Genomic DNA, 20,671 nt, shown 5'->3' with positions numbered 1-20,671 from the left:
ACATACCCCGTTCCAAGCTAGGCAATTACATTTTAATATATTATAATAGTTAACAAATTAATATAGAGCACAGACAAACAAAATATAAACTTATTCGGATACACATTTTGATTCATATACATACAGACATACACATATATATACACATATTTATAAATATACACATATATACACATGTACATACACACATACGTACATACACCCATGCGCATACACATACATACATTCATAAAAACATAGACAATTTATTTATGCGAAACTTCATGGTTGTCATCTATAAATAATTTTTTTTTATATTTTATTTTTGACATCCAGTAAGGTTCTCCAATCCGTGGCATGCATCAACTTTTCTGACTCCCTACGACCAATGTCATGAAAGAGTGAGGTCAACACCTTCCCTAACTTGACAACACTTCCGTCTTTCCACGATTCTGGCAAAAGGTTGTGGACCTTTTTGCCTACGTTATAGTGTTTTCTCGATGCCAGAACAGTGTTGACCCCTTCACTTAGTATCAGATCCCTATTAGAGTAGCTTGTATTATGGTTGTGGTTGACTATTTGTTCAAATATATAATATTTCTGTAGGTACATTAGTGGTGGGCTTATCGTTAGTTACCTACCGAAGTTTTTTTTTATTTTTATTATTATTTATAATACATATAGGACATATTATACTCCCAGGAGTCATTTAAAAAAAAACTCATTTGGGACAGTACATAAAAAGAAAACATTTTTGTGACAATACAGAATGCATAGAAAAATTGGCTTGCTTACAGTAAAGCAACAAATTAAATGAAATGTAGCAATTTTTATACATACATTAAGGGGATGAATAAAACAATGTCATACATATGAAACAAGGGGTAAAAAAGATAAGATTACCAGTGAGGAGAAAAACAGAATCTTAAAACTCATTGTACAAGGGATTAAAGCCGTTCAATGAGTTTCCTGGAGAAATAAAGGAAATAGAAAAAATCTAAATATTTCAAATTATTTTGAAAAAATATGTTATTGAGAAATTTTGATAAAAATGTTGTAATATTTATATTAGTTCTTTTGATGTTGTGAACTAACTTAATAAAGCATAAATAAATAAATACATAATCAATACATCCGAAATAGTAAGAAAACATAATATAAGAAACATAAAACACAGTACTTTACACCATCTATATAAATTACATGAAAAACTATCACTATCAAAAAGATTTAAGTAATATTTTTTTAATTGTGACTTGATGACTTTCAGCAGCCTTTTTTATTTGATTAAATAAGAAAATCAATGCGTGCCGCTAATGTTCTTTTTCGGGCACAAACTTTGACATGATCACTGAACGACACAACACAGACGCTATTGTTTGGCGGACTCAATTTGTGTGTGTTTGTAGTTTAATGTCAGACAAACAAACTGACGTAGTGTCAAATTCATACGCTGCGTACTGTTCGGTGGCGCCATCTCTTAGTGAAACCGAAAAGACTTTTGCATACAACTATGTATATTTAAAATCTTTAGATGTAAATGAATTAACTTTAATAATAACGACACATTTTCACTAAACTCATTTGAATAATATCTAGGATATTTCAACTTGTTTGTTTTTCGTTGATTTGTATCGATCGATAACAATTAGATATTTTATTTAATATATCTAGAGTACTTGTGGAAATCAATTATTCATCTGATTACATAGTACTAACGAATGCGTTTCGTATAGTAGGAATTTAACATAATAAAATATCTTGTTCTTTAATTAAAATGATAAATGGCACGTCATGCCTCTCGCGTACCTTGAACTTAGTATCATTTGTTCGTCAACGGTTCAACCAGGAACTAAAAGGGGATCTATCTACATAAATTCATTAACCCTTTCATCCCAGAGCTCCGATTACAACGGGAAGTTAACAAATTATCTTCAATTGTCTATAAAGCAATATAAAATTTTATCTACGAAAACGTGTATATGTATAAAAATCTGAAGTATATTCGCTGGTATTCAGTAATTGAACAAGTTTAAAACAAAGGTTTTTTGTGTTTTCCATTTTTCATGCGTAAATTTTCATTTTACTTTATAGACAAATGAAGATAATTCTGGTTAGTTCCTATTGTTATACAGACCTAAGTGTTAATTAAAATATACAAGTATTTAAGCTTTATTTATTTAGTCCCTGCCGAAATTCAAAAGCTGCGAGTTTATTATTAAATTACTAGTATCCCCCAAATACTTTTTCTTTTTTCTGCTTATGTTGGTAGTCTGAATTACACGGAATCGTTCGTTTTTAGTTTGACAACTTTGAGGAGGTTGTTTTTTTATAAACGATTTCCTATCGCGCGCCTTTATAAATTATATTTAAACAAACAAACGAACCATAACGCCGTTTCCCCGTAGGGGTAGGCAGAGAAGATAGAATGCCATAACACTCTATCTTGGCATACATACCTCGTTTCCTCTACATTCATACATCTTCTCATGCACGCACGCCGATTATTCCTACTTCTGACGTGTCCATCTTCAAGTATTTGATGGACTTGATCGTGACATGACTTTCTCGGTCTTCCTCGTTCTCTGCATCCATCAACATTCGCATCGTAGATCCTTTTAGCCGTTCTTTCGCTGTCCATTCGCTCTACATGTCTAAACCAACGCAGCACCCCTTTCTTGATTCTGTCGATAGTGCGTGTCTCAGCCTTACACACTTCACGGATCTCGACATTTTTGCACCTATCATACATCGTTTTACAATACAGCGTGTTTCGATCATCTGTTACGTGAAGGTAAAGTGATCAGCCTACGCTTCAGGTGCTAGTCCAGGAACAACGAATTATTGTAGTTTGATTTAAAATCAATATTTCACGTCTACCCTGCTAGGGATCGAACTCAGGACTTCAAGAATGGTAGGCGAACTAATTTCCACTCGATTTTCTTATTCAGAATTTTTACTACAGATGAACTATCGAGTCAAAAACATATATTCATGGTTCTAGTTAAATTTCACATACAGAACTATTATCGTATAGAGAACAAAAAAAATAATTTTATTTCTACAAAAAATTTCCAGGTCTGGACGGGTTAATAATGCGTAAAAAGTTGACATGAAAATGTCGAGCCGGTCTTCAATTCCTTATTATTGAAGTTGTCATGTCCCGCACGTCATATTTAACAGTCAAATTACACAGCAACGTTGCTTTCCTATAATTACGTTAAATTTAAATTATGTTTAATTATTAAGAAGCCCCCAAGTTGTCATTAAAACTTCAATTATTCATAAAATGTTGTAGTACGGCACGATATTCCGAAGAATGCTATCACTGAATAATTTAACTAAAAAATATTACTACTACTGCTAGCATCACGCAATTTCCCCGTAGGGGTAGGCAGAGAGAAAGAGCAACCGCACACGTCTATCCTGGCATATATTCCTAGCTTTTTCCACATTCATACATCTTGTCATACATGCCCTTCGGTTCTGTCTGCTTTTGACATGACCAGACATAAGATTTTCGTTTATCTGATCATGCCTTGATCGTTCTCGTCTCACGTTACCGTTCATTTTCGCCATATATACTTGTTTTACCATTATTTTGTCCTCCATTCGTTCTACATGACCAAACCATCTCATAGAGCCTTTCTTGATCTTATCAATTATTCTCGACTTAGATTTACACTCTCGCCTGATTTCATCATTCGTAACCATACATTGATTTCCCACACATTTGTCGAATAGATCGCATTTCAACCGCGTTCACTTAGCTTTCATCCTTCCTCTACCAGTTCCATGTTTCACTTCCATGCATAAGTATTCTCCGTAAAACTCCGTTGTGCACTGCCAGTTTAGCTTCGATTGACATATTTTTATCAGCAATTACTGTGACACTCTCCTTTCAACATCTTTTTCTACTCTTCCATCTCTTGAAAACATGCTTTCCAGATACACAAAATCTTCTACTTGTTCGAGACATTCGTTGCTTACATTTATTATGCAGTCAGTAACCTCACTTCTCCTTTCAAATACCATCACTTTTGACTTACTTTCGTTCATCGCCAATTCACTTTCCAGGCATACATCATACATTCTAGAGACTATTTTTTGCAAATCCTCGTTGCTGCTTGCTAACAGAACTGCATCATCAGCATACAACAAGCAACTTACTGAAAAATGATCCATTTTTGCTCCAACACCCATACATTATATTACTTTCATACAATTGTCCATGTATAGATTAAACAACCATGGTGACATTTATTACCCATCCCTGTTTTACGCCTTTTGAGATCGCAAACCAAGATGTGAATCCCCCGTTAACTTTTAACGTCTTTTATTTGATATATTCAAAATTGGATTTAGTCTAGGAGAAGAGATCATTGCAGAAGACTGCTGCGAGACATTGGATAACTTTATTTATTATTTATCATAATATGGTACAAAAATGTAGATAATTATTTAGATCTAAATTTGTTTCCCTCTCTGTTGCAACTAATATAGATCTATATAACTCCCTGGGGAAGAAATCCAGCCTGTCTGCTAACATTTTGGCCATACTAAAAACATTTTTGAATCAACTAACTGGTAAAAGAAGAAGTATAAAAAATGGAAAATTGTTTTCAGGTATTGCCCAGTAGGTGAATTTATTCAGTCAGATGAAACTCACCCAAGTGACAAAGCTTTCAGCACGTTTACTTCACAAAAGTCGACAAATATAAAATTTGTGGAAATGTGGATGTTTAAATATAGACAGAAAAGTGAATGTTACAAATTGTGTAAAATGGCCACTTAATGCAGCCAACGACAGGTCATAAGCCCTGTAAATGCCTAAACTTCCATATTCTCTTCTCAAAAATGTTTCCCTCTCTGTTTGAATAAATTTAAAGAATATGGAGTACTCATAATATTGAATATTGTTCAGATGGTGATATATAATAGATATTTATGTTAAAATAATTTTATGTGTTTATTTTTTTGCTCAGCGGCTTCATTTCTGTATGATTGTTTTCTTTTAAATATGTTGTATCCTACCTCAACACAGGGCTTTCGATAAACTATATAGTAATGTCAGTAGGTATCTAATGCAAATATGCAATATTTATAAGTGATGATTCGGATAGTTCGGATGGCCGGATACTGGATATTTGGCGAGCTCTTAAGCCGGATATCCGTCCCATAGTCTTTTTAGTTAAAAAAATAATTTTCGATAAAAAAAATATTTCCGGATCAAATTATTTTTCTGAAGTGCATATCGAACACTGACGAAATTTTTAATGAAAAAAAAAATATTTTTGAAATTATGAGTTTTACTTCTTTTTTCCCAAATACGATCGATATCAATAAATCAATTTGTGGGGTAAATTTCATGAAATTTTTGCAGTTCAATGAATATAAGGTTTCTGCCGGATATTAAGCTACTATCCGGTATCCGGCTGAAAAGTAAAATTAGGCCGGATACCGTATACTTACCGGATTTCCATTTCATCTTGTAGATTTTACCAATTAAACAATTATGAGAACAGTACGTTCTCTCCGAGCTATTTTTATATTTTTTTACCAAATTAAGCACGAAGAAGTACGTAAAAAATTGAAGAAGGTACGATGTAGATGAAAATTTACTTGCTTTGTCTTAAAACAGTATTTTTTAAAACGATTGATGAGAAAACAAACAGTTTAAATCACAGACGAACGCTTAATATTTTGTATAAAGGATGTTTTTTAAACCCTGTCACATCCGAAACCACAATGATCAGTATGGGCAAGATAACATATTAGCATATTTAAAAAAATATTAAGAAAAAAGAAAAATTTAAAAAAAAACAAATGGTTGCTTACTTCTGCAGGGGAAAAGTGAGGGGAGCGCGGCACTGTATCAGATTCCCCCCTTTCTCACCCCGTTTCTCTCCGGCAGAAGTAAGCAACCGTTTGCTTTTTATGATATTTTACATTTAAAATTTTATCCGTTCTAAAAATTATTTTAACGTGCCAATATGTCTTCTTGCTTATACTGATCATCGTAGTTTCGGATGTGACAGGGTTTAATGAACACCTGTATATGTATATATTTTTTTAAAGGGAATAACCCAGTCAGCTTCTTTTTTAAAGGCTTGTCAGCAAGTGAGAAATAAGATATGAAAGGATGTCATACACCACAACACCCAGACCAATCAATGGAGAAAAAATATTTCCTGAATTTATTACTTGCAACTGGCGGGAATCGAACCCACGATGCTAGTTTCACAGCTAGCTGTCTTATCAACTGCGCCACGGCGCCTGTCTAAATATATATACTTTTGTAATAAATAATAAATAAACAAAAAATATTATATGAATAGCCTCGTCCCGTAAACGTCCTCAAATATAATGACATTAATAACTTAACTAATACGTTTCTTAACTATTATTCTTAGTATGTCAAATGCAGCTTTATTTCATAGAAAATTTTGCAAAGTAGGTCAAAATGAAGACAAATTTTGATTTTATTGTCTTTCTGTCCTTAAAAATATTGCAGACACCAATGAGACCGAATATCATTTCACATTTAAATATATTTTCAAACTTAAATGCTAATTTAAATGCACTTTCTCTTTTATTTAAACACGCTTTGGGTTTTAATATGTTTATATTACATTTAATATAAACTGCAAAATTATTCAAAACTCAAAATAGATTTTTATGCATTTCGAAAGCAAAAGAATTTAGTGACACACGCAACTGGAAATAACAGCATAGCATATTATATTATTTGTAAATTTTACGTCGACACACATTATTAAAAAAACTATTGTTTTAATCTTGAATTCTTTATCTTCATTTAATGTGTCGAAGATCTAACGAAAGCGATGAAACTGGTCAGTGCTTATTCCAAATTCATAAAATTAAGTGTCACTCGCAGAGGCAGATTATCCTTTAGGCGCCAGAACACTTTTGCCGGCGCTACGCAAATCGTACTAGAAAAATGCATGATGTTTTTATCGATAATTGCGAGTATTTGTAATCGTTAACTTAGTCACAGATACAGTTGTACTGCTGTAAAATAGTGAAAAACTACCTTCGCTCAGCGATGTCAGATAATCTTTGTGCGGTGGTTTGACTTTGTGAGGAATGGGGTAATAGGAGAACGGACGCAGCAAACTTCGATGACAACTATCGTCAAGCGGAGCTGATATGAATAACTAGACCATATACGGCGGATGCCTCCTGAGAGCCTTGACCACGCTTGCTTACTTTACTAGGCATCAGTTTCTCAACGTCCTGGACGCTCAAGACTGACTGTTCGTCAGCATTCTATGTCAAAACTTCAGGACGAGAACGTGATTTGGAGGACGCAAAGGAGTTGGCAGCCGATAGAGATGCATGAAGGCTCTTTGTAAATAACATTTGCTTCAACTAGGGTGCGGACACGGAATGATTATGATGATGACAGATCTCCGGTATTCGGGAAGCCATATTTATCTGGTTCTAGTTTTAAATGTCAAAAAAGTCATCGACTTGAAATAGTGACGTCACGGGCTGTGTAGTTTCAAAATTACAAAACTTCAAAATATCATAGCAACGTTACATGAACTTCCTAATTACGTACCCGAGTTGATTTTAAGTACCAACGTTGACATGCTAAATATTTATCGCATCTGTAATTAATAAGACAACATTAGGAGTACTCGAGAATTTCAATAGAAAATGTAAAATTACACCAAAGGTGACCATGACACGGTTACTTTGTAAAATATAAGCAAAATATTTGCTTTTCTTTATTAGGTAAATTCCTTCACAGGTAATAGTTCCGAGTCGCATTCAGCAGTGAAACTTATGCAATTTATTGCAAATGGGAAGTCTTTGAAGCATTTATTGTGAAATAATGCTGAAAAAATAGCAAGTTGAATAGGTAAATTTTGACATAAACTTAACATGATTTCATCATCATCTGCATCGTTCTCCTCGCTGCTGAGGGACGTGACCGGGACCCCGATTACAATGGGAAGTTAATAAGGTGATCTTCGACTGTCTATAAAGAAAAACCTACAGATAATTGTGTACGAAAACGAGTATATTTGCATGAATGTTTAAGTATTTTCGTCGGTAACCCATAATTATAGAAGAAAAAATTGTATGCATATTCTGCTTTCACACAGAAAATTGATCATAAATGTTAACTTCCCATTGTAATCGGGACCCGGGGCTTCCAGTCTCGATACTAAGACGATACTCGGACACCACGGCTGGTATTTCAAACGCTCTCGTGGCCGTATTATCTCGCGTATTTACATACAAAGTACGCGAGAAAAACTGTTTTCTTGTACCGCGAGAGTGGTTCAGAACAGCACTCCACGTATTGAAATTTCGTAACATCGAAACAATTTGATACTGACTGAAAAAATAACGCATGTAGTAAAATAATCATATCGTCGAATACTTTTTATTCAAATGAATACAAAACATTAAAAAAAACAACAATCCCTATATCACCAAGCATATATCAAAATAAGTAAACTTAATTAATATAACAGAAAAATCTTCTCGAATCAAAAAAAGGGTGAAATCGGTTAGCGACCGGTAGCCATCTTGCTCCGGGTAGAGCTGAGAGAAAATATGTGCAGCTTTATCATACATTTGAGCAGTGCCGTACTGATCCAGCTTCAGTCTAATAAAAAAATGCAATTTTTTACCTGGCTAGTGTATTTTTTGCTTTTAATTCATAGGGCTTCCTAAACCTGGTTCAAAGTTACGCCTAGCCATAGTTGTAGAATAAGGATTTCGATTCTAGCATCTTGAACCTCGATATTGAAAACTCGAAATTTCAAGTCTCAAGTCTCGTGTACTCGTGACCATCCTTCCTCTTGGTCGTTACACGTTATGGATTGTTGTCTTTCGCCTCTCCCGACACACCGCCCCCCGCTTTGCTTCATCTTCTGATGTTTCCGTAAAAGCCTCGATTTGGTCATTAAATCTAGCGTAGGATCTTTCTCTACCTCTGCTTCCTTTGATTCCTTCCACGACCATTAACTGTTCAATACTATTTTCGTCTCTTCCGATGTCTTTGAACTAGGCTTTAAACGGATGGAGGATAGTCTGTCATCTACGTGCAGCACGTTTGAAGAATTCTTTAGATTGAAACCACTGTTTCAAAAATCTTAAATTTTATGCACTTAAAACTCTGTCGATTTCATCATTAATGTGTGGGATGCACAGAAAACTAAGTAAATAAAGTTAGGAAAGAAGTTATTTTCATGATTGTGTAATTAATTCCGAGATATTGAAATAGTTATGAAATGTTCTGAAATATTTGAAGAATTTAGAAATAGCTAACATGAATACGCTCAAGCAAATGTACCTGGGTATGTTGTATTAGGAGAAGAAGCGAAAATTTTCTCATGACGAAAGAGTTTTAATTTGATGGAGATATCAGAAGTTCACATTTTTTCTTATGAATGAACACGTCTATCCTGGCATACATTCCCAGTTTCTTCTACATTATACATCTTGTCATACATGCCCTTCGATTCTGCCTGCTTTTGACATGACCAGACATAAGATTTTGATTTATCTGATCATGCCATGTCTTCCCTGATCGCCTTCGTCCTACGTTACGATTCTTTCTCGTCATATTCACGTTTAAAATTTGGTAAGGTATCCAAAATAAAACACTTTTATTGGGTTTAATTGTACTTTTTTTTCAACATACCAGTATATGAAGCGTTTCCTCTTGTTAGAACATTATCAAACTAACTGAAATATTTACAAAGTTTCCTTATACATTAGCAATAATTATTCCTGTATAATGATAAAGGTGCATAATAATGGTAATAGTTTATTGGGGTATTTAACTGGTATTAAGGATTTTTATTTAGACCAAGAAAAGTAACTTAATTATAAATCAATTAGGATATATTACATTTTATTAGGTACATTATGGATATATTGGGAAGAGGACGAGAGATCTGTATGCAAATACAGAAATATATGGTATTCTATCCTCTCTGCCTACCTTAGCGGGAAAACGGCTAAAATTTGGCTAAAAGCAATATCTTTTAGCCAACCAAAAAACTTAATTACAGCTGTTGGGAAATAATACTTATACACATAAATTTATTGTTAAAAATACTTCCGTTATACTCGTACATATTACATGAAGAGGAATGTAAAGTTTGGAAGGAGGTAGGAAGAGGATTCAGGAAAGAAAATAAAGAAAAAAGATAAGGAAAGCTATGGTTCTAAAGATATTTCTTTATTTTAAAGAAACAAACAGTCGACAATGATAAAGTAACATACAAAAATACAGTTTAAAGACAGACCAGCAAAGTTTCTAAATAAGAATCATATCTATAATTAAATTGTGTTACAACAAAAGGGTGTGTTTATGTGTATACGTATGAGAGTAAGTGTAGATGTGTGTTTATGTGTATTAGTGTAGGAGTAAGTGTTTAGGTGTGTGTAAGTGTGAGCATCATTAAATAGTAAGTGGGATAGTATCGCAGCCAGAAATAAGGCGTCTTAATTTATTTTTAATTTTATAAATTAAAAATAAATTATATTAAATAAAATATGATTAAAATTTAATTAAATAAATTAAGGGGCATGTAAAATATATCAAAATATGAAAAAAAAGCATTATAGTTAGAGCAAGAACTGTAGAGGAAAGAGTGTTGTGCATAGTTAGTGCTACAGACTGGCAGATGGAACAAATGCTTATTTCTTGTCACGCGAAAGGGGACATTGAAATTAATTTTGGAGAGTAGGTTAAAAGAGTCTACCTTATTATTTAATAATTTATGTAAATAGCATCAGTGCGTCTATTTTAAAGGGTAAAAAATCTTTTTGTTTGGCAGATTGCCTGTAAGTACAAAGCGTTTTATTGTTTTTATAATCAAGGTATTTAAAAAAATTTCGTTGAACATTCTCAATCTTTCTATGTTTGTTATGTATTGTGGGCTCCACACGGCGGATGCAAACTCCAAATTACTACGTACAAAAGTGTTGTATAAAGTTTTTGATGTATTTGGTTTTTTAAAAGGTTTGTAAATTCTAAAAATGAAGCCCAGCATTTGGTAAGCCTTTTCAACAATAGAATTTATGTGAGACCCAAACAACAATCTATTATCAAAAATAACTCCTAAGTCTCTTATCTCGCTACACCGTGATATGGAATTGTCTTTGGTCGTATAAGTGTGCGTAAAAAAAAATGTACTTTTAGTAAATGTCATTGAATAACATTTTGAGGTATTAATGTACAATTGATTTTTATTACAGTAAAATAGACGATCAAGATCTTTTTGGATATAAATATCAACACAATGTCTGAGGCGATTCTTAACAATGGCCAAGGAAAGTGCATTGTTTATATGTTATTAACTAAACCGACTTATTTGATCACTTAAAAAATTGTGTAACATTAAAAAATCAGATTTATTTTATGAAGTAAAATGTTTAATTTGAAATGTAGGTGAGATTCAAACTCATTTCACCTTACCATTTTCTACCTCTCACATGTTTTCCATCTTCCTAATATTAAAATAGTCGGTTTTAAAGTTCTACGTCCTTGGGAGTAAATTCAATTCTTATATTATTACGTATATTATTATTACACATGTAATTAAGATTGACAATGACTAATATTTATCAATCATCGAGGCATTTCAGTCAATATAAAGCTACCAGCTCAAATTATAAAATAATTGGAATTTGTTTATCCAATCAAAATCCATTTATAAGTTATTATAGCGATAGTAAAAGTAGTATATTATTTTTTATTCAAAGCAATATCTTAAATTAGTTTCGCAAATATAAAATCATACTTATCGTATTTCGTATTTACCAATTACACTTCCAATATGTAGTTAGTGTAAACATGATATAACTGTGCCGTTTGATATAAACACATCCATTATGTATTTATTTTACTATTTCATTTCTTAACACCGTAATTTTTTTTATTTTTTTTATTTTTATTTATTTTATTAACATATAACATGTTTTTGTATTTGGAATATAGAATTTTATGAATTACCTAAGCCTCGATTATGATGAGAAGATAAAGACGTCGTACCTTCACATTGACGGTATAGTTGAAGATAAATAAATAAATAAAATAAATTCTCTCTGGTGATTACTAAGATACACTACCGACTCCCCACCTTCAAGTTTTAGGTAGGTGCATCGATATGAAACAAGGGGAAGCGTACGTCACAATACATATATCTACGCACCAAAATGACAGTTTTAGTACGACGTCAAAGTTGAAGATAAAATTTTCCCGACCGATTACTAAGATACGCTACAGATCCCCCCCACCATCAAGTTTTGATGTAAGTACATCGGTTTATACCGACGGGTCTAGAACGCATTAAAAGTGTCAAAAATTTGTTACACCGAGCAATTTTTCATTTAATTACGATTTGTTTAAATTTTTAATCGTTTTGAGGTTGGCACTTTTTTTCTTAAGAGCCTGTTAAAATATGAAAGAGAAATAAGTAAATTTTGAAGTCTAATTAAATTTCGACCTAACTGTCAGATTATAAAACTAGCGCCTAGATGCAAAAAATACACTAAATTCTGCTCTATTAACATATAAGAGTATCTAGGCGTTAAGAAAGTTGCCACTGTAAAAAAAAATAGTTGTTATATTTTTTCCATGTGTTTTACTATCTTTCTGAGAGAACGTATTGAAAGTTGACCTTGTAATTGCTCAGTACCTCAGTAGATAAATACAGTTGATCATTAAGCCTAGCGTTTCGGCAAAGGTCTATAGTCATATAAAAATCACGTTCAAGCGAGCATTTTTTACTTAAATTCGGATTTATTGAAGTTCATAATCGCTTTAAAGTGGGCACTTTCTATCACACAAGCCTATTTAAAATATAAATGAGAACTATTTGAAATGTTAAAGTAAGGAACGCGGACAAATTTTTGTGGACATTCATTGGTTCATTTCGATCATATGATGTTGATATGGCAAGTAGGTAGAACATACCGAGGTAGATACAAATAGTACATAACTTAAGTATACCGTCCATATACATATGAAGACAACGTTTATAATTGAGACCCTGGTCCATAATTAGGTATAATACATATTTCGTTAAAAAACAAAATACTAAATTTGTGTACAAGTAAATAAATATTAGTAAAAAGAGAATAGTAAAACTGTATGCACTTACTGTGATTATTATTTTCAAAGACAATCCATCACAAACTTGTAGTATTATTTTTTTACACCGGGATATATTAAAAATTCAAGTTTCCCGCCAAATAAAAGCTATAATCACCACAGAAAAATGAATTTCTGCAAATTTTTGTTTTACGTGGAAATAAAATTAGAATGCAATAATAAATTATAAATCTCGTTTACATTCACAAGGACCTGCCGCGTTTAGGGCCCTAATCATTCAACTGACAACAGTGACAACAACAGCCAACAACTTGAGTCGTCAGGAGTACACTGAGAACCAGTCAGCTGCTGCTACTTATTCTGGTCTCGGGTACGCTTAGTACGCTAGCGGTACTCCGTGTAAAGCTAGGGTTTCCTAGGACAGCGGTGCCCGTATTTTAACGGCCGTAGTGTACGGTGATGCGGTGGATAACCGTCGTAACGGTGACTAGAGAGTAGTTTCCTAAGAAAACGGTGTTATCAACACCATTTAACACCGTTTCCCTAGAAAACCACTCTCTAGTCGACGTTACGACGGCTATCCACCGCATCACCGTTCACTACGGCCGTTAAGATACGGGCACCGCTGTCCTAGGAAACCCTAGCTTAAGCTTGTATTGCTATGATATTTGGTTTAATGCAGGCGTTCTGCTTTTATCGGTGGTGTCGGAATAAGTTGAGGAGGTTATTCACCTAAAAGCGGTGAGCCATATCGCTTTCTTCTCGCCTGATACATTTCTTTGTTATTCGATGTTTATTGTTTAGGATTCCACGATCAAAAATACCTCATTAATATATTTTTAATTAATTAATTTAGTTACATAAAATGATACAAGTTTTTAAAATTATAATTTTATTTTTTGTATTTTTTTAATTGCTATTTACAATAGGTATACTAGACTTTGGTTAAAAATACAAAAAAAAACTTCAGTACACAAAAAAAAAATCCAACAATTTTTGGCCTGTATGTGGGTATACATTTAATTTTTACTAATACTACTGGAAGAATACGATAGATTTTAAAAATTAAAAATAAGTGCTAATATTATAACACTGGTCAAGAATTTTTTGGTCATTGAATTAATTTATTTTTTTTAGTTTCGTTTAATAACCCTCAGGAAGTTATAGCATATCGAATAATTGATTTTGAGATAGATAGATAAATAATTTGTAAAGTTTTAACAGGGACATGATATTTCAATTTGTCCATTATTAACATCATCATCATCGTTCCCTTTCCACACCTAACGGTGCATAGGGCATTGGTACACTAATGTGCACAAAATTGTGCACAAAATAACACTGGGAAACATACAAGACGACGACATAATATTAGTCAAAAATGCTGACATACATAAATATAACACCAGACAACAAAAACACTATCATATTGAAAAAGCAAAGACAAACACAGGACAGTCAAAAATACTACATAATGGACTTAAACACTACAACGACCTACCTCACTACTTGAAAACTTTTAATGGAGACAAATTTAAAATCAATCTGAAAAAGCACATGATGACTGAACTAACTAGACTAGACGAGACATAAAATGACTAGACAATATTAAATTTCTAATGTAACCCTAACGGGTTTTTTAAAATTGTAAATAAATAAAAAATAAATAAAAAAAATCGCGGCGCATCTTGATCAGTTTTGTTACATGAAGGTGAGATGATCAGTCTTACGCTTCAGGTCCATGGACTAAGAAATATTCTCGTTTAAAAATGCCATTTTACTAAATATTTCATATTAACCACGTCGGGAAAAGAACCTAAGACCTCTTTAATGGTAGACAAACGCTCTGACCATTACGCCACGAGGCCGATTAACGAGATATTACAAAATAAATAAATATGTTAACATATTACAACAGAGATAAAGCACATTTGAGAGAAGGTAATATAGAAGTCTAGGCATCTACAAGGAATATAGATGTTCAAATATGGACAGAATGGTGAATGTTACGCAGTGTGTTAAGTGGCCACTTAAACCAGCCAACGACAGGTCATAAGCCCCGTAGATGCCTAGACTTCTATATTACCTTATTTTAAATGTTCTTCATCTCTGTTGTAATATTTTAATGTTAACAGCTCCCCACGGAGTTGAATCCAGTCCTTGTCTACAAAAATTTGGACAAACTCAAAATATTGTAAATAAATATGTTATTATGATAAATTGATTTAAGTTAAAATTTGGACCCTCGTATATATATAATATTTGTTTAATTTTAAGACTAAATATTAATAAAAAATAAATAAACAGCTTTTAAACTTTTCGACTTGATAGTTTTATCTTACTATCGTGTCTTATTAGAGTCAAATCTTGGGTTGGTATTTTGAACAGAATTGCGGATAGATCGCTCTATTAGCGTGCATTTAGTAAATACGCGTTAAAAATGCGTTTTCTACGCGCGTTTTTGCGTTCAGAATACCATCCCTGGAGCAAGGACAAGGCCGCGACATAAGGAAATGAAAGCAAACACTGAATGAAATCATTAAAAAAATGTTGAGTTTGTATTTAACAGGGCCTCCGTTGAATACGACAATTATAATACAGATTTCTCTAAAATAAAACTTAATCCAAAGAATAATCAGACGAATGAAAGGCAACAAATTTAAAGCTTTATTGTGGAAACTAAAATCCATTGTTTGTAAACTTTTAAAGGGAAAGTGAGGTATCTAAAATCTTATTTGAAAACAATGTTTAGTTAGTGAAAAGCACATTTAAAGCATAACACCTAAATAAAAAATATTTAAAACACAAAAGGTCAGATTCTTTCCAATGGTGCATTTGTCATTATTCATTTATCATTTTTTAAAAAACCTCAAAAATCTCTTCTATGTACATTTTTTGACAATAATTAGCATGCTTCGATTTAATTTCATTAAAATTATGTTATAACTTATATCGCCAGTTTGAAGATACCCGTTAGCGGGTGAAAGCGCTAATTGGTAAATAAATCAGTGGAAGTGTACCAAGTATTTTTGATTCGTAACTTATGTTGAAAAATAATGCATTTTATGGATAAATGATATGGCATGCGATTTCATTTTAAGTTTTTTATATTAAATTTTATACCTGTTTTAAATATAACGATATGTTTAAAACTTTCAAGTAAAAATCCTGAATAAGGAAATGAACTGGAAGTAAGTCAATTGTGTAGGGGTTGGAGCATTTGCTTACCATTTTTGAGGTCCTGGGTTCAATTTCTGGCAGGGTTAAAGCAAAATATTGATTTTGAAGGTTGTTTTAACTGCAACTTTTTTTTATTTGAAATTTATTTATTAACCCTTACGGATTATTATATTCATTTTACAAAAATAATAAATCATTTTTCATTCATACTCTGTTGTTGATAATTATATTTTTTACGCCTTTTGAAAAGTTTGTCTGAGTCTTTTGTTTAGTTTTGTTTGGTAGTTTATTGTAGGTATTGATTATACTAGATTGTCTTTGTCTTGCTTTGGAATGTTGTATGTGATACAGTTCTGATATTCTTGTATTATGTCCATGTTATTTAATTATTCCAGGACTGTCATCTGAAGCGTACGACTGATCAACTTAAATTCATGTAACAGGTGATCAAAATACGCTGCATTTAATTTTAAATTAAGTTCCATATGCACCACTGGGTATGGAAAGCTGAATGAAAATGATGATGATATATAATATAGTTACAGTGTATTCGAATGTTTAATCACCCTATGTTAATGTGTAAGTGCCTGTCGGTCAACCAAGTAAACATACAAATTTCGTTTGTGTTAGTAGACACGCTGTTATACATTGTTTGAAAACGTTAAGTCACGTGGACAAAAATAAAGATTATTAACAATTTGAATGAGCTATCTGTTCATGCTTGCAAACAATTAACGTTTAATTTCATGTATTATATCGCTAAACTCAATCAAACAACGTTTTAATATTTTGATCATAACGTTTGAAAATGATCTCTAACGCAAAAAAAGGTCACTGAGAAAGTTCATTGAAATTCTTTTATTTGTATATATTATTAAACTAAGCTTTAAAAAGTGCTTAAAAATTTAACGTTTCAGCGCTATGATTTTTTAAAGTTTCGTATTTTTGAAATTTCAAACCGGAAACCCATCACAACTCTCGTAAAATCAGTTGATTCGTAAAAACTAGTGACGTCGGCGTCGTTCGAAGCGGTTTATTGATATAAAAATCACTTTTATTCCTTTTTTATACATTTTCAAGAAACTTTGAATTTAATGCTCTATTTTTTACCGAGCGTAAGAATACATTTTTTGTATCCAATTTCCCGTAAGGCTAAACTTATTTACTTTCTTTTCTGTAAAAGAAAACGCACTATAGTAAATTCGATTTATAAATTTATAGAATTTGGTGTTTGAATATATAATATTTTATGTTTCTTTAACTAAATTGTAGATAAACTGAGAGTTATACATGCTAAATTTACAAATAAATGGCACGGCATTGATCCATTTTTACACGGCCTTAATATTGTAATCCTAAATATTTAATAGGCTACATTCATAATGAATAACATTGATTTTAATGACTAGTTGATGGCAATATTTTTTGTCACAAAAAAAAAACACTTTAATGTTGTGGCAGAAAGATACAAAAAAACACACGCTTGATGATTAATTTTATTGATTTTGATAAAATTTAAAATCAAATTATTAAAAAAACTTCTTGGTTTCGTTTCACCTTTATTTAATTTTGACTAACAACCCCTTTGCCTATGAAGACATTTTCAAGACTGGTAAATTGTTGACAACATTTTGAACTTTTATAATCTTTTTTACAAAGGTAAAGGATCGCATAAGTATTTTATTAAGGGACAGACAACTTTAATATTATTATAACTGGTTTGCAAAAACTGTTAACTTTTCGCAAATATTTATACCAAAATTGGGATTAAATCCTAGTATTTTTTTTTTTGTTATTTAAAAGACAAGGAAATAACATATAGAAGAAGTAACAGAGTGGGAAAGACACTTTTTAGCAGATTAACTTGATTTTATGATAGGACATATTTCCTTTTTTAAGGAACAAACATAAATATTAAATAACACACTCGTACATAACAAATATAAATTTTTTATTTATCATTTTATCTAATTCATTGACTATGGAGTTTTATCAAGAAATATCTACAAAAATATCAATATGACTAATTTTATATTTTAGACAGGTTGTCTGTCTCATAAAACCATGTTAAGTTCACCTTATGAGGAAGTTCAGTGGCTTTTAAAAAAAATATTATATTGTTATTTATCTGGGAAGTGTATTTACTAGGGATGAAATGACTGAGAAAGATATTGCATTAGCATTTCTCAATGAATGTCCTTCACAATTCACAATTAATGTCCTGGTCCCGACCCTGATGTATGGGAGCAAATTGTGGACTTGTAAAAACAGGGATGAAGTAGGCTGAATGCTGTCGAAATGCGATCTCTCCGTCGAATGTGTGGTAAAACTATGTACGATAGATGCACGAATCTTGAGGTACGTACATTATGTAAGGCTGAGATTAGCATAATCGACAAAATCAAGAAAGGAGCTCTGCCCTGGTTTGGACGTGTAGAGCAAATGGACAGAAAAAAAACGGCTAAAAATATTTAAAACGCCAATGTTGATGGATGCAGAAATAAAGGACGACCGAAGAAGACATGGCATGACATTTTTTTTTTTAGTAATGGAAAGTAGAAGCACGTACATAATCAAATAATAGTCAAAGTAAAAATGAAATTTTATTACATAAACATACACATATTTCAAAGGGCATCTGGACGACACGACAAAACAAATAAATAATTAAAACAGTGTAAGTCACTCTCCAAGCACAAGAGCTAGTGTCTTTCCTCTCTAACTTTGGAGAGTTACATTTAAAACATTTACTAGATATATAAAAGTAGATTTATATTATAATAAAAAAACGTGTATGAAAATAAATCAAAAATAATCATTAAAAAGGATTTTAAATATTGTTTAATAAGTTTCTAGAAGAAATAAAATGAATGAACAGCTTTCAAATATATATTTTTGAAAGTCATGTTCTTGATCAAGTTTGATTTAAAATTGTATTTACATCAAATATATATATTCGTTGTTAGGCTACAAATATACAGATTTTTTTATGTTAATTTGAACTCTCAAATTACTTGCAAACGAGTAGAGACATATTATAAAATAAACAAAAAAACTAAATTAACCTTTCCGTGCACAAGCTTGAAAAACATTCGCAAGTTCCTGAGTGTATCAGTAAAACCCCAGTTAAAATACTAAAAATATTTCTTCAAAATGTCATTTATTAAAAAAGCATTATGATTGTCATGGTGGTGTTTATAAAACTGTTCCATAGGATTTTGAGTTTGTCGCGAAATTCATACATTTTTTCATAAATAACTGTTGAGAGAGGATGCTGATATTGCGCCGCTTTCGCTGATTCACGTTGAATAACACTGATCTAAAGTCATACCACCCGTTAGTGGAAAGATACAACGGAAAGGGGAATGCATGTGAAATCGAGCTTAAAAAATCCGAATTTTTGTGGAAAAAATATACCAAATAGCGAGAACCACACGTGCAAATTGACCAACGTTTAAAGATTATTACACTGTAAAGCGATGAATTATATTTTTTTCTGTTACATACAAATAAAAATAATAATTATTATTTAAAGGTTTCTGCAGAAAAATATTTTTTATAACTTTAATACATTCTTTAAATTATGAGGTAGTATGAAAAAAATATTAAGATCATAATTAACAAAAATGTTATTTAAAAAATATCCTTCTGGGGGACCCTAGCTTCCTTTCTAAGGCCTGGATGAGTTAGTAAAGCATGAATTAAATAAATAAATAATAAAAAAAGTGTCGGTTTATGTCAGTCATTATTATAATAAAAGCAATTTGAGATCGTAACAAAAGCTACGCCATCCGCTCCATAAAATATGAATTGGAGCCGAAGAATGTGGTCTCCACACAAAAGCGTTGCATGCGGATAATTTATATAAAATATTATGTTCATGAGTGCATTATATAAGCAGGTACTTCTATGAAGATAATAAATTGTAAAACTTACTCCAACCTTGTAAAAATATATTTATCATTACTGTTTGTTTTATTATCTATAATTTAAATAATAATATAATATTAAAAAAAGTGTTTTTTTGTAGTTATGGAACTTCCGATTTGTAATAATGTCTCTGTCAAACAAATGATGATATTCTTGTTGTCAGATTCAAAAATTTTTTGGTTTATTTATAAGTCATATAATACAAAGTATTTTGCAAAGTATAATACAAATAAATTATCAGGAGTTACTATAACTCAATTCAGAACTTGAACACACATATTTAAATCAACAAAGAACACGGCAAGTTTAACATCTTTTATTATTAATTTAAAGATACATATGCTTAAAAAAATATTAATGTATCCCTAACTTTATGGGGCCAAGAGCCCTGTGTTGAGTTGAGATACAACAGAATAAGAAGTGGAAGCATTTTTTTAACATAAACATGAATAACTTAATATATCGCAAAAATTT

At 31.8% G+C, this 20,671-nt stretch overlaps 1 protein-coding gene across 4 annotated transcripts in view; it reads right to left on the bottom strand.

The window, feature by feature from the left end:
* Positions 1-20,671, bottom strand: part of LOC148272949 (uncharacterized) — a 94,686-nt gene that overhangs the window by 30,695 nt on the left and 43,320 nt on the right. The window contains exon 1 of one of the 4 annotated variants that reach the window (XM_088239353.1): positions 13,137-13,419. The exons of 2 other annotated variants lie outside the window; for them this stretch is intronic. The gene's annotated coding sequence lies outside the window, so the exon portion shown is untranslated. Of the gene's footprint in view, positions 1-13,136; positions 13,420-20,671 lie in introns of those variants that run through there. One more of the 4 variants, XM_088239351.1, reaches the window with a different exon arrangement.

Source organism: Micrasema longulum, unplaced genomic scaffold, assembly GCF_059751315.1.
Source record: "Micrasema longulum isolate JH-2025_06_02 unplaced genomic scaffold, ASM5975131v1 h1tg002143l, whole genome shotgun sequence".
Taxonomy (NCBI): domain Eukaryota; kingdom Metazoa; phylum Arthropoda; class Insecta; order Trichoptera; family Brachycentridae; genus Micrasema; species Micrasema longulum.
This window is presented reverse-complemented; position numbering and strand designations above follow the sequence as displayed.